Here is a 15,539-nt window from a genome sequence, read left to right as displayed (position 1 = left end):
CGAGCAAGATTTCTCGAGCGAACTAAAACCCGAGCAAGAGAAGCCGGTCAACTTATGACTGAAGCGGCCAACTGCAAAGAGTGCGTGCACGAAAGAAGACTACAAGTCTTGAACTCTACTCGACAGCATGAAATGCATACACATAAAAAATTGGTCTACATGTGTTAAGGGAGACCAGGGTCAACGGGTTGGTGAGGCATGGATTGTGAATGAGAGATCACAAGCAGGTGGGGTATGCAAGATGGGCCCCTCACTAGGAAAATGGGAGACAATGGCAGTGGGCCTAGATTATTGGCATCACATGTAGCCCATGCGGTCATAGGACCAAGTGTAATTGCACGGATGGACCGCCCATAAAGGAAGGTCTGCAACATGGGGTTGCAATATAAAGCGAGGGGATTACAACCATCTTTGAGGCCAAATGCCTAAGGTCCTAGGGATACAAAAGACACTACTACAAATTTGAAATACCCGGATGGGTTCAAATAGACTCATGAAAGCATGGAGTAAATATGTATAAAATTCAAATAAATTGTCATCAATGATGACAACCATGGCAAGAATGCATAGTCTGATTGCACACCTCAAATGGACATTTTTTGATTGCCAAATGGATTTGTGACACTTATTTCTAGCAAAGCAAATTTTTTGTGTTTAAGTTATTTTCTAGTAGCAAGTGCTAGAATCAAGAGGTGGCAACAAATATGAGCCAGTTGGGTGGTGATATTGGCAGGTAGCATGATGTGAGGGTGTGTGTACGGTTGGGTGACTAAGAGTGTGTGTGACATGCTTCATCGAAGAAGGCCTTGCAATGGTGGGGTGAGTGTTGGGTGCACAACTAGCTTTGGGTGAGAGTTCCGACGCTATGGAATGGTGGGATAATTGGGGTTGGATCCCTACAATGCAAACTAGAGGAGAGAGGAATTGCATGTGGAAACAGGGCTGCCTACTACCTCTTGTGCTTGCCAAGCAGCACAACATCGGCTGTAGGACGAGCAGGGAAAGAGGAGAGCGATGGGGAAGTTGTACAAACCGCATGACAGTGGCATCGTTAATGTGGGTCTCTGAAATCTATGGGTGCTCTAGCGTGCTTTTGGGTTGTATTTTATGGCATCACCTCCTACACCAAGGACCACATGCCGGTGTGCAGTCCACTATCAACAATGCTAGGAATTTTTTTTTCCAAAACTTGACAAAATTGCTCACGGGTCCAATGTTTTTTAATCGTTAGATTTCGAACTTTCCTTTAAGAAAACCGGCAAATTTATAGCAAGGACTGGCGGTCCAATAGCACTCATGCAGTCCAATGGAGTGATAAAAAAATACCATTTTCCCAAACATACAAAATTCAACTTGCCAAGAGGAAATTTCAAAGCATTATGTTATTTTTTCCATTTTTTACACTATCTTTCTCTATTTTGGGATGGAATTTCTCCTTTTGTGCTTGCCCTCACCTGGCATTTTTGAAATTGAAAATGACACAGTATGTCACCACGATTTAAATAAATCCTTAAAACTGTGAATCTGTTGATGATGCCTTTATCACTCCAAAGGGGCAAGGTCAATGCGAGGTAAGCAAGACAAACAGGTGGCGTATAGTTTCTCTCTCTCTCTCTCTCTCTCTCTCTCTCTCTCTCTCTCTCTCTCTCTCACCCCCCCCCCCCCCCCCCCCCCCCCCCCCCCCCCCCCCCCCCCCCCCCCCCCCCCCCCCCCCCCCCAATAGCAAGGATTTTGTACCACAAATCCTTGCAAGATTGTGCGACAAGAAAGACATGGAGCCTGTACGACAACAAGAGTAGGAGAAGTGGGGGAAGCAAGGGATGAGGGGGAATGGAAGAAGGCGAGCAAAGGGAAGGAGAATATTCCTACGTATTGAATTTGTCTAAGAGTATGCCAGTATGTGCCAACGTTTTTCTTTTTTTAAAAAATACAAAACAAATCAAAACAGATCCAAAAAGCTCAAAAAATAGTAGCATTGTTGAGTGGATGACCTTTAACCCTTTCTCTCAGTTGCAAACGACGTTTGTTTGCATGCTAACCCTCTCTCTCTCTCTCTCTCTCTCTCTCTCTCTCTCTCTCTCTCTCTCTCTCTCTCTCTCTCTCTCTCTCTCTCTCTCTCTCTCTCTCTCTCTCTCTCTCTCTCTCTCTCTCTCGGAGACTACATAGTAGGTTCTGTTTGTCTGTGTGTGTGTTTTCCCGTGATCATGAAGTTGTAAATTCTGGCATAGCTACACGCAATGTAAGTTAAGGTGGTTGAGTATAGCTTGAATAGTTTGCAAGTGGTTTTACAGCCCTGTGTGTGTGTGTGTGTGTGTGTGTGTGTGTGTGTGTGTGTGTGTGTGTGTGTGTGTGTGTGTGTGTGTGTTATGAGGAGGAAGACCTAGGGCTTGGGGGAAGTGTAGCCTCTATAATAGTTGACGAGGATGGCGAAGAGAAGGGGCAAGAGGTGCATGCACAGTTGAGGAGGATGGGCATGCAACCTGCATACAAAGGACGAGGGGGAATTACATACATAGACTACATGATACGAGTTGAGGGAATCTAGCATCTTTAAAGTATTAGTAGTATTTTATAAAAGCGAACCAGTATGCACTAGATCGATATTAAGATGGAAATAATTGCAGCAAGGACCGCGCGTCGGAGCGTGGTCCTCCGGGCAGCTAGCTGGGGTGGTGGCTAACATCTATGGAGAAGTCGTCAGGGGCCCCATGCACACAAGTTCTACTTGCTGCTATTGGAAGGTGGCCGCCTTGCCTCAGTCTCCTTCTTCTCCCGCCCACTCACCCCCTAATAGAATAATACACAAATTCCACTCTACGTTTGGTATGGCAGCGATACGCAGCTCTGCTCAAAAGTCCCAACAACATCTCCACCTCCAGCAACTACACTTGGCCGTCGTCTGCATCCTCCAACTTGGCCTCCTCATCCACCTCAACATCAACTCCTCCACCCTCCTCTCATAGCTTTGCTACCCCTTATCTGTCAGAGACCTTTACTGAGGCCTTCTCGTTTGTGAAGAAGATAAAGTTCTACTCACCTTTCCCTGCACCGAGCACCGTCCTCGGTTCCATCCATGATATGGTTTCCTCCCTCCGCCTCTTTTACAACCTCGTCGACATCAACTCTCTTATGGTGTGATCAGCCCCTTCCAGCCCACTGCACCCAGATGCTCCACTCTCAAGCTCTAATTAATTCTCTCATTCTTTGTGTGTACTTGGCAGCTTTGGCGAGTTCTCCACCCTTCTGCTCTACTTCTCTCTTTCAGCTTCTGTGAGCGGGGCCCTAGCATTGATTCTAGCAACGTCTTTGGCTGCAACATCTTCTTCTGTAGGGATAGCGGCACCAGTTTTGGTTGTTTTGAGGTCTACACCAATGTTTTGGTTGTTTTGAGGCACCAGTTTTGGTTGTTTTGAGGTCTACACCAATGTCTTCAGGCTGTGGGCTTTGCAATGTCAGCTTTGGTTGCTATGATGGCTACATTAGTAGCAACTGCGGCAGCAAGGGTAGCCTTCTTGACTGTAGGAGCTTTTAATCCTAGAGGGATGGCGGCAGCTCCCGCTACAACAGGCTCGTGTGCAGGTGGTACAATAACCACTGCAACGGCAGCAAGCCTGAGAGTTATCTTGGCCGTAGGGGTGCCGTCAGTCAACAACTACAATGATGGTAGCACTCTTCAGCTGTGTAGGGGATGCATCAATGGTCGCAGTAGGAAGAGTTATAGCAGCTTCTGCATTTGCAGCTGGGGGGTGAGCGGCACCATCTAATTCTTGTACAAAATTTTGCAACAACATATTCTTCAGGGTTTGTGGCACGTGCAGTTCCTGGAGGTATGGTACTCTCAGCAGTGAGGTTTGCAAAATCTCTTTTGTTAGCAAATGTTGCAATTACAGAAGCACGATCAGGCTTGGCTGTAGTACTGAGAGCATGCCATTCACAAGCTTGGTATGCAACTTGCTATTTTATGCCAAGGCATGCTGTGGTGGTGCCAACAACCATGTCGCATAGTGGGTTGCAAGGGGCCGGGTATGGTGGATAGCTTGGACCGAGGAGGTGACAGCTCTTCCAGCTTGCCTACTCCATTGTAGCCTTTCTAACTCTTAGTAGCACTTCTGAGAAAAGAATTGTGAGGTACTTTGACAAAGTGCTTAAGAATTGGATTATCAGATTATATGGAATGATACAGGTCTTCCACAATGAGTTGGAGCTTTTGTGCTTTGCGTTCAGCACGCCTGCGGTGGATGATGAGTTCAGGTGTGCTGAGTTTTGGTGGAATGTGTAGGCGAAGAGGGTGGCTAGGAATCATAGGGAGCTGATTAGGTATATGTTCGCTAACAAGGTACGGCTAGATTTTTTGATGAGATGTTTGGATGAAGAGGATATGTTCGTGAGGATTGCGTTAGAGCACATGGTGGCATTCGGAGAGGACCTGGGAGATGGGGGTGGAGGGTGGCTGACCTTGCTGGAGGAGGTGTTGACAAAGTTGGCGGACAAGGTGGGGACCAGCAGGTAGGTTGAGTGGCCGCCACAAGCATCGAGTACTAGCATGCTTGAGCCCCAAAGGATTGCACCTCATTCACAGTAAAAAAACTACTAGGGGGATGTTGTTGGTGCACCCCCTTGTGGATCTTATCGACCCCACCTCAAGGCGCACTCTCACTCTTGTTAGAGCCCTTATTATGTTCTATGAGCAGCTTAGCAGCAGTAGCTTCCTATGGCCTGTTTTTTTTGTTCTAGAGGGCAGGTCGTGGCCCAAGTTGGTGCTCATGGTTTTTTCAATTTCTTGCAGCATGTGCCCCTACTATGACTAAATTTGAAGGTTTTCACACTAAATTACACTATATTTCTCCAAAATTTGTAGGTTTTCTTACCCTCAAATCTAAAATTTAGAGGTAAATCTCAAAATTTTAGGTGGGATCACACTTAACCTAGGTTGTTTTGAGCATTAACTATAAATGAATCATCTTATGTCCTGTGCAAACCGAAGCTCTCTCACAAATCTTACCCACTCTCAAGGTACTCTTTTCCTTTTACACGGACCAAATTCATTGACACATATGATTGGGTCAAAGTAATTTCAATCAAAATTGTGTTGATGGATTGGACATAATTTATTTATTTTTTAAATAACATATTTTAGCGTCTTCAAAATTAAGAATCTCATATTTTAGAAATTGGTTTATATTTTTATATATTTTAGTGTCTTCAAAATTTAGGATCAATAAATCATTTTAGTGTTTCAGACAATTTAGAACCCCAACAACCCATCTTGGGCGAGCCTACAGTCAAGAATGATTACGAACATAACCATTTATGGACCAGAGCATGGCCACAAGCTTATTTATATGAATCTTCTGCGAAAGACATGGCAATGGCCATGCTTCCGAGTGTTAACTGTAATTTCTACCTTAAAGGAACAAAGACGAGCAATGCCCATGGTATGCAAGTCCTTGCCTAGAGATTATTAAAGCAGTCATTTGTTGCCTTGGATGCTAGAAGTTTGGTGAGTCTCACTCATTCATCGATGGCAAAAATGGGTTTACAAAGTCGATGGCAGAAATGGGTTTGCAAAGTCAATGTAACATGACATGTTTTGGGATTCTACATAATCAAACAAGCAGATGTATGCGATTTATTAATGATGGCTTATATGATATTAAGCACGGGGTTGTCGCACCATGTTTTTGGGGTTACAAAAAATACATCGTATCCAGGCTGAACCCCATGGGCGTTGTGGAGGGTTATGTTTGGTTTTGCATTTACTTTGCTACAGTATCCTCTATAGAGTAATTATTGAGGTCTTGATCTTGGCTCTTTTATTTTATGTACTCGCTCGGTTACTTGTTCGCTCGGAAGTACTCGCTCGAGGATTGGGATTCCTCCATATATACATACATATATATATATAGATATATATATAGATATATATATATATATATATACACATATATACATATATACATAAATAGATATATATATATATATATATACATATATAAATGTATACATATATATATATATATATATATGTGTGTGTGTGTGTGTGTGTGTGTGTGTACATATATACACACACACACACACACACACACACACATATATATATATATATGTATATCCCTATTTCTCCCTCTCTTTCTATCTCTACCTCTCGCTATTTGTCCTTCTCTATCTCTCTCTATCTCTATCTCCCACTCCCTCTCTCTCTCTCTCTCTCTCTCTCTCTCTCTCTCTCTCTCTATTTCTATCTATCTCTCTCTTTCTTTTAAAGTTATTTTTTTAAGGTCTTTTGTTTAATGTTTAGCTTTTTTGGCCCTTCTTTCAATTTTTTTCATTTAAAAAAAATTATACATCTTTTAAATAGGTCATTTTCTACTCTAATTCAACATTAACTTAACATTAAACATACAAAAGAAAAAACTTTCATTTCTTTCCTCAATCTATAGAACACTAACTTAACATTAACTATTAAAACTACACTAACATCTCTTTCTCTGTCTCTTTTCCTCTCTATCCTTTTACACTTTTCTTAGTCGCACACTAAATTAAAAGCAAACAAGCAAACACCTACAAGCTAATCACACGCTCACAACAAGCAATCAAAGTGAGGGCAACCAAGAACTCAAGCAAGCTAACAAAGTGAGGGCAAGGAAGCAAACACCGACTACAAATATGCAAGAGGTATGAGAGTTTTATACACCTATCTATTCTAATGAGTGTGTGTTTAAGACAATGGTGGTGGTGGGGGGGGGGAGGGGGTGATGCTCATTCGAGCTGTCTATCTGTAACCCTGTTTATCAGAAAGATTTAGAAACATTTGGTTAATATCCTATGTAAGAGCCCTACCTTTTGCCCTATTTTATAAGCACTTGTGAGTATACCAATATATCTTTTATGAGTCCACCAAATGTTACATACTATGGTATATACACCCAAGTGCCTATTATCATCTTGAGAATCAACAAAGTGTTGCTTACTTGTGATATTTTCTCTACATTATAGATATGTTTTTGAAATTATGGAAATTTCGACAGCATTTCCTTTGTAACATCACTCTTTCTTCCAAAAAAAACTCCAGAAGTAATCATTGAATTTTTACCCTCACAGGAGGTTGTCATAACCAAGGAGCCATATCTTTACCAACACCTATATTCATGCTTACTAATTATCAAAGATCTTATGGTTTTTCCTTTCTTGGAGTTTAAATCTTTTCCGGAGCTAGCACTTAATACAAAAAGAACCTATTTTTTGATTCTATCGATTTAAGTATTGATCAAAAACTATAGAAAACTTATGTAAGTACTCAAAACATATGTAACACGGTACCTGAATAGTACTTGTCGACATCATTTGTGTACTTGTTATCACTCTTGTATACGCTTATTACCCAAGATTTTGCAACTCTGATATTGCATAAACTTCCAAATGATATTTATACGATTGGCATTAGATTTAGGATAATGATCATTACTATGTTTTAACACTGTTAACATCTATGTCATGCGTTGATTAATGATACTATATGAGTATGATTGTATGCATATTTACCTATGTATGTGTGTATATGCTACTATGTTACCTGTTTCAGAGCCTTCTCCATGTGTTGTGCGGATCTTTGTGTGTATGCATGTGTGTATGTGCATGCGTATGTGTGCAAAATCCAAAAAACTATCATACGCTAAAAAAACCTTATAAGTACACATGTACATGTGCTTGTTTATGGTTTTGTTGCATAACCAATCCTCTATGTTGTTATGGAAATACGTACGTTACATAGATTGCTTGATACATATATATGTGTGTGTGAATGGAAACATAACTGCTACCCGATGTCCGTTCCTTTCCGGCTAAGTACATGTGCAACTTAATGTTGGACTTTTAATGATGGCAACATACATGGTACTTAGACCATTTCATACCTCATGCATATGTTTGTGTGTGTGTATATGGGTGTGTAATTGCCAACCCATGTGCTTCTATTTTAGTTGTGAATCATGCAATGTCTGAGAGCAAAAAACATCACCATTTACCTTATGTAGTATGCTGAGGAGTGGAGAAACAATTCGTCCGTTTGCTTGTTTGCAGCAGTTGGAGGCTTACTGAGCAGATCTTGTTTCCTCACCCTTGCGTTCGTTGTTGGGAAGGTGGGTGTGTGCGGCGCATGTTGTAGCCCAAGGGACAGTTACATAGAGTATATGTGTGTGAGCACTTTATTGCTAGCACTTGGTTGCTAAGAAACTATGTGTGTGCGTGTGCTACAGAGCAAGGCTTCACCATGTGCAAGTGCATTGCAACCTCTACGCAAGGCTTATTTATAAGCTAGAAATTGATCCACGTTGTATGTGGTGTAGTTAATGAACCATACATGAGGTTTTTCTTTCTGGGAATGTTGAACCACCAACCGGATGTTGCTTAAAAACCACTTTCCATATAGGATTATCACTTATCACCCATTTGCAAAAAAAATAATAAAGATATTATCCTTGACAAACTCGAGAGTTTATTCATTTATTCAAAGGTTTTGTACATCTTTTGATGAATTTGAAACATAAGGAAAAAGCTATTGCATTCTGGAAATCATTACGAAAAGCCATAAGGTTTTTTTTTAATAAAAAAACTCCTTAGGATCCGCTTGGAGCCTGCTTCTGTCTCTTCTCCATTCTGTCATTCATCTCCTAGTGACATAGTTTCCTATTTCATGGTAAAAAAATTAGTATATTTTTGGTGGCACGGTGTCCAATTTTCATTGTTGTATATTTTAAGTGAGAGATTTTTACTAAAAAAGTGTTCGCCCAAATGCTAGTTATTTTTTGAGTGGATATGCCAGTGGTATGTATTCCATATATACCCTGTGTGTGTGTGTGTGTGTGTGTGTGTGTGTGTGTGTGTGTGTGTGTGTGAGAGAGAGAGAGAGAGAGAGAGAGAGAGAGAGAGAAAGAGAGAGAGAGAGAGAGAGAGAGAGAGAGAGAGAGAGAGAGAGATAGATAGAGAAAAAGAGAGAGATAAAGTGTGGTATGTGTGTCATATATATATATATATATATATATATTGTGTGTGTGTGTGTGTGGCCCTCCCCCATCCCTGAGGAAAGGTACACTTGGTGGAGGATAGGCCACCAAGTGGACCTATCCTCTACCAATTCCATGTTTTAAGGTATTGATGCTAAATCTAATACCAATAAACTTGTTTACTTCAATGAATTTGCTAATACATGTAACAATACGTTCCTTTGTGAAACCGTTCTCTACAAACATAGAAACAGTTTTATTTAAGTCTGTAATAGCGTATGATTCTTGGGATGTATTGTATAATATGGGAAGTACTTGTGATATACACACATTATATGCCATCTTTCTTGGCCAATTATTGGCCGCAATAATAAATGAAACATTGGGACATGGTAATTTGTCTTTTTTCCAAGCAGTGTATGTAACATACTCCTCTTCAAATCGTTCACATAATTGGATATATGTATTCAAATATGTGACTTTGTTTTGTCTGTGTCTTGAATCCAAATAATGTCTAATGAATAAAGTGTAAAGGGGTCCTCATGGGACAAGGGTTTTTTGTGGTCAACACATTGTGAAATAAAGGGATTATTAGCAAACAGTAAGTCATCCATATATCTCCATGAATATAAAAAGGCTTTCATTATATCAGATTGTTTAAGACGAGATATCTACTTGATGTATTCAATTTCATACCATGCCAAGTGCAAATTACACCATAATGGAGAAAAATTATATCCCATTTTGGTATACCTTTTTCTTGGCGATAAATGTGTTTCCCTAATTTTGTAAAACAATTGTCAAGCATAAACTCGTTAATATTGTGCAAATACTCAAACATCCAAACCACCTCTCTTTCCTTTTCTGTAAGCACAATCTGCTTGCGGTACTTTTTAAAACCATGATATCTCACATTTTTTATGAGTTTAACAATGTTGGAAAGTACCTCAAGTAAGCCATGTGTGCCTTTATGGGGAATAGCCTTATAACAAGATGTTATGTCAAATTAAACGAATGAATATTGTTTATGATTTGTTTCGGTAGATTCTTGATCATCCAATATCCATTGGTTTGTGTCCCAAAAAAGTGTGTAATTTTTTATGTATGATTTTGGTGTATTCAATAAATCTGTGCACTAATCCCTTGAGTAATTTAGTGATCAAAGTTGTAGTAGGAGTAAATACACATTTGTGTGCATTAGTGATCCATCTAAATTCCATTTGTGAATTTTAATAAAATTTCCCATAAGATATGGGAGAGATTAATCTGTTGGTGTTTCTAGCCCAATTTCTTGAGTATAAAAACCTATGGCTTGACAAATCTCTTCTTCATTTGAGGGGAGAAGACGGAACTCGGGAGATTCCAATCTTCTTTGTGTTGCTGGTTGAATAAGTTTTTTACATATAAAAATCAGAGTTTGTGCTGATTTATCTAATGCACAGATTAACAAAATATATTGAATTTCATTCATCAAAGTCTGTGTTTTTATACCAAGGGGTTTGGTTTTGTTTGTAAAAGGAAGTTTCCAAGAAAAGGTCTCATTAACACTAGGTTGGTAATGGGACACTTTTATGTCATGTTAAGTGACCATTTTCCTTGAATTATGTCAAGAGTTTCAAAATGGATTTTGAGGTGATATCTGTCTAGAAAGTTGTCTCATGAGCTGAAAAAAACTCCACATTTTTTTGGAATATCAATTCCATCTTTAACCTTGTCCTTGCACAACATTTCACAACCTAAACTGTGTGAAAAAACGGGTCCTGTTTTTGCCTTTTTTCAACTTTTTGCAACTATACCACTCTAGAATTCATGTTTGTGAGGTCTATAATGCTAGAGAACTATCTTTAGTAGTCCTCAACATGTCCTGATGCTTCTAGGGAGAAATAAATGTTAAAGTTGTAAGTTATGACCAAATTACAAAAATTGTCAAATCTTGTTTTTTAGCCAATTTTACCTCTTCTATGATTTTTTTGGTGGCTTTCATGATATCCAAATACAGTTTTGATTTTCTATGTCGCATATTGTAACATAAAGCTAATATTCTTTGAGTTTTGGGGCACCTAATACCCTATTTTTCATAGTAGACAACGATGGTTGATTTTTTCAATTATAGAAGAAAACGAAACATTTTAGTATATCAAGTATAGCTTTTTCAATATTGTTAGTTTCTTGTGACAACTACATGCATTTTGTAGGTAGTAACCATATCTAGTCATAAGGATCAAATTTGGCTAGATATTGAATAATTTCTATGGGATTCTACAACTCATAATGTTGAACCCAGTTTTTTCATGTTTGCTGTATTTAGTACTTCATCTTTGTCCCCAAGATTCCCCTTGGTAAGAGATGTATTATTCTTTTGACATGCTCCATGGCTCCTTATGAACCTAAAGGACAATAGGGAACTAAGAAAACATGCATATATTATTTGTATTGAGTGTGGCTATAGAAACTTTGATGATAGGTTTGCAGAATGGTAAAAATTCAACTTTTTTGTACCTATTTCTTTTGGCAAACAAAAAATAGTGAGTGAGAAGCAATCATATGTTCTGATCACCAACCCATTGAAGTTAACTAGGGAATTTATCTCAAATCCTACAAAAATCCCTAATCTTATTTTTATGCAACAAAACCTAAGAAATGACTGTTTTGATGAAAATGTACTGGTCCATCAACTTTGGAGGCTTGGTGTGACCAAAAGATGAGAAATTTTACAAGTTTCTTAATTTATCCATGTGTAGTAGGCCTTGAACTATAACATCATGAAAGGATTTTACAAAATGAGTGGATCTACTATGGTTTTGGAGGTTTTTTTCAAAACCCTGAAATGACACTTTTATGTCCTGTTAGGTTACCAACCTAGTGTTAATGGAGCTTTGGATATAATTGTGATTTTCTTTATTGTCTCACACACTAAAAGGGTACATAAAGATTTACAGGCCTTGCCAAGTTCTTTTATTACTGAGATAGGGTTAACAGGCACTAAAGGATGTGATTTAGTCCCTTCTTGATAAAATTTTTTAATAATTTATTCCTGGCTAAGTCAAGATCTGTGGTGATTACATGTTTTCCAAAGGGTTCAAAGTCTACTAAAAATTTGAAAGACCGTTTATGAGTTAAGCATCCACATCCTTGTGATCATCAAACTCTTTAGCAAAAACCGAAGTTGGTTTGTAAAGAGTATAATTAAGGTTCTTTGTATATTTCCAGCCAAAACAAATACGTATTTTATACAAGTCTTTGTTAATGTGAAAATCATTTATGATTGTTTGAAAAAACACTTAGGGTCAATAAAGTCCATAAATTTGCTACAAAGCATAATGTGAATAAATCTCCCATGTGTCCTAGCATTGCGTTCAAAATGTAGCAAACCATTATTCTTTATAGTAAGTGAGCGTACCTGGTCTTCATAATTTTAGTATCCAAGTGCTTTAGGAGTATCTCTGTAGTCTTCAGATCCTCTGAATTGCCTTGGTTTCTTACTTGTAGATGCCATATTTCTTGGTGTGTGTGTAGTCTTCTTCAATTGTTCCTTACCTTTTGGGGGTTTGAGTAAGGTTTTGTTTGTGTTAGATACTGGTGTATTGTGTAGATTTTGAAGAAGTGGAGTCCTTGGTGTGTATAGGACTAGTCCTTTGGCTACTTCCAGCATGTGCTCATGAAACTGATAATAAATTATCACTGCATGCCTTAATTATGTAGAAAATGAGGCTATTCAAGCTATAAACGCATAGATTTGTGCTGGCCCTGATGAAAATTGAAAGAACCTTGGTATATTCTGGAACATGTATCACAAAAATTGATAAAACCAAATGATTGCAGAAGCACAACTTGAATCTGGATCCACCCTTTTGCATTGGCATTTGAGGAATGGTCTGAACGTGTTCCAACAATTCCTTAGAAATCGTTTTTTATCTTTTGATTTGTCCATAAGAGAGAGTCCTTTGGTGCGAGCAATAATTGAAGAACTGGGACATTTTTATCATCCACATCAGAAAGTTTGATCTGCTTGAGCTTGAAGAGAACATCCTGGGATAAGAGATGTTTGGAATGTAGGGCCATGGTTTTACATTGTTCAAACAATATCAGTGGGAATGCCGCAAAGTAACCCTAGAGAAGATATAGTAAAAGGTGCAAGATGGCTCAATCTTTCATAATCCCAGAGCTTGTGCTTGAGTCGAATTGCATCTAAGTCAACTTGTCTGGGTGGTAAGAGGGGGATTACTTCTGAAAAAAGTTTAGAAACGGCTCTTTCTGGGGGTGTCCTACTAGTATCCGATAAAAAGTTGAGGGATTCCTTCCCTTCTTCTTCAAGAAGGTCTAGATCTAGAAGAGAATTAATAACCCTTCTGGGATGCTTGATTTCTACAGTAGGGACTGCCAGGAGGTTATTAATGAAATACAACTTGTTCACAATAGTGGGTAAAGAAGTAAAATAAAAATCAAGATCTGCACTATCTTGTGCATCAATAATGGGTAAATTGGACAAGAAGGCACTAAATGCCTCTAGAAGTTTTTCCTTCTCTTTCCTAGATATAATTAGCAAAGAGAGCCAGTCATTGACAAAAGTTGTGTTCAAAACAAGATAGAGTGGGTGACTAAAGCTTGTTTCTCAAAATTAAGCAGTTTTTTGTGGAATTCTACACCTTTGAAACAAGAAATTATACATCCAATACCAATCGGTGAAATAGGAATGTCTTTTTCTAATCCATACCCCAAACGGGTGAGGGATGGATTCCAAAAATCCTGAATCAATCACCATATAAATAATAAGTATAACATTAGTGATTATATTATTGCCATACCAGTACTAAGTTTTCTCAGTATATGATGGATACCCGAACAAAGGTATCCTGGAAAAATTTGTGTGTGTTTGAATTTAAAATCCCATCATTCATAATCATATACTAAGAGACTTAAATAGTGTTTGAAAAACATATTGTGTAAATAACAATATTTATAAGAAACTGGAGAAGTTCTTGATACATAAACAAATGATATGAAAAGTGAAGCCGATACGCCATCTTATGATGGAGCATGTGTGTCTAGATTGAAGGCGCTCCTGGTTCTTCTCAACATGCTGGCAAAGTTTGGATGGAGTGACACTAGCGTCACAGCGCTTTTCAAGTGATCTATTACGATGTGTTTACTTTAATAAAAAAACTCTAGATGTATAATGATCTGATAGATTACTGCACTTTTTTTTTGTTGTGTAGATTGCTCAAAGAGCACATACTGCCATTTGATAATGTGATGTCAGATTCCAGAGAGGAAGCAAAAAAGATCTTGTGAAACTTGGGGATGGATTAAAGTTCGATTCACGCTTGTCCTAATGACTGCATTCATTTAAGAGGGGAATACATAGAGATGGAGAAGTGTCCGAATTGTGATTCCGAGAGATATCAAGTAGATCTCCATGGAACAAAAATTCCACAAAAGGTTTTGCGACATTTCTCTCTGCTTCTTCGCATTTAGCATTTCTTCGAATGTAAGTCCATGGCCGCCCTAGCATCATGGCATGAGGAGTATAAATCTTCGGATGGTGTGCTACGGATTCCTGCAAATTGTGCAGCCTGGAAACATATAGACGAAACATGCCCGGATTTTGCCAGGGAAGCTCGAAATTTGCGCCTAGGCCTGCCTATGGATGACGTAAATCCATTTGGTCAGAGAACAACATCTTGCAGCGTATGGCCCATTGTCATCGTCAACTACAACATTCCCCGTGGTTGCTTACCAAGAAGGGGCACCTGTGGCTAAGCTTGATTATGTCGAGGTGGTATAAAGTGAAGAATATGGATGTGTATCTTTGTCCACTATTGGAAAAGCTACAACAATTGTGGATTGGCATAGAAGTGGTGGATATGAGCCGACACACCGGTCGACGAAATGCTTTGATCAGAGGCATTCTAATGTGGACCATGCATGACTATCCCGGACTAACAGAATGCTCATGTGATTTACACTCAAACTCAAACACTGTAAATCTTGATTTTTCTCAAGCTTATCTATTGTCATGTGTATACACGTAGGGATTCGAACAAGCGGATATAGAGCATGTGTCACATGTGGACCTAGATTGAATTCACGTCGGGCGCCCTCATTGAAGAAGCAAATCTACGAAGGTCATCAAGCGTATCTTCCAGAGAATCATGTGTTATGCGACGGTTTTTTGGGGAGAGAGCCACCGAGGATGTCTGCACAAGCATGGTTAGAGCAGAAGGAGATGTGTGATGATGGCTTGCCTCCAGGGATGAAGAGACTCTCTCTATGGTACAAGTTACCATATTGGCCCCGACTCATATCAATCACTTGCTCGATCCAATGCACATATTCAAGAATGTGGGTAATCTGCTATGGGACCATCTGATCGGCAAGAAAGATACTTTGAGAGCCAGGGTTGACCTTAGAAATGTGGATTGTATGGAGCAATATTGGCCGCAGACAGCATTCAATGGATCGATAAAACTCCTTAAAGTGCCATGGATTTTGACAGGATCCCAAGAACCCAAAGTAAAAGAGACCATTCGATCTGTG

At 39.2% G+C, this 15,539-nt stretch overlaps 1 pseudogene; it reads right to left on the bottom strand.

The window, feature by feature from the left end:
* Positions 1 to 3,248: 3,248 nt before the first annotated feature.
* LOC147432103 (uncharacterized) lies at positions 3,249 to 4,545 on the bottom strand (annotated as a pseudogene).
* Between the last annotated feature and the right edge of the window lie 10,994 nt (positions 4,546 to 15,539).

Source organism: Adiantum capillus-veneris, chromosome 20, assembly GCF_014529385.1.
Source record: "Adiantum capillus-veneris isolate H3 chromosome 20, ASM1452938v2, whole genome shotgun sequence".
Taxonomy (NCBI): domain Eukaryota; kingdom Viridiplantae; phylum Streptophyta; class Polypodiopsida; order Polypodiales; family Pteridaceae; genus Adiantum; species Adiantum capillus-veneris.
The sequence above is the reverse complement of the archived record's forward strand: the minus strand, read 5'-3'. Positions and strand labels throughout refer to the sequence as shown.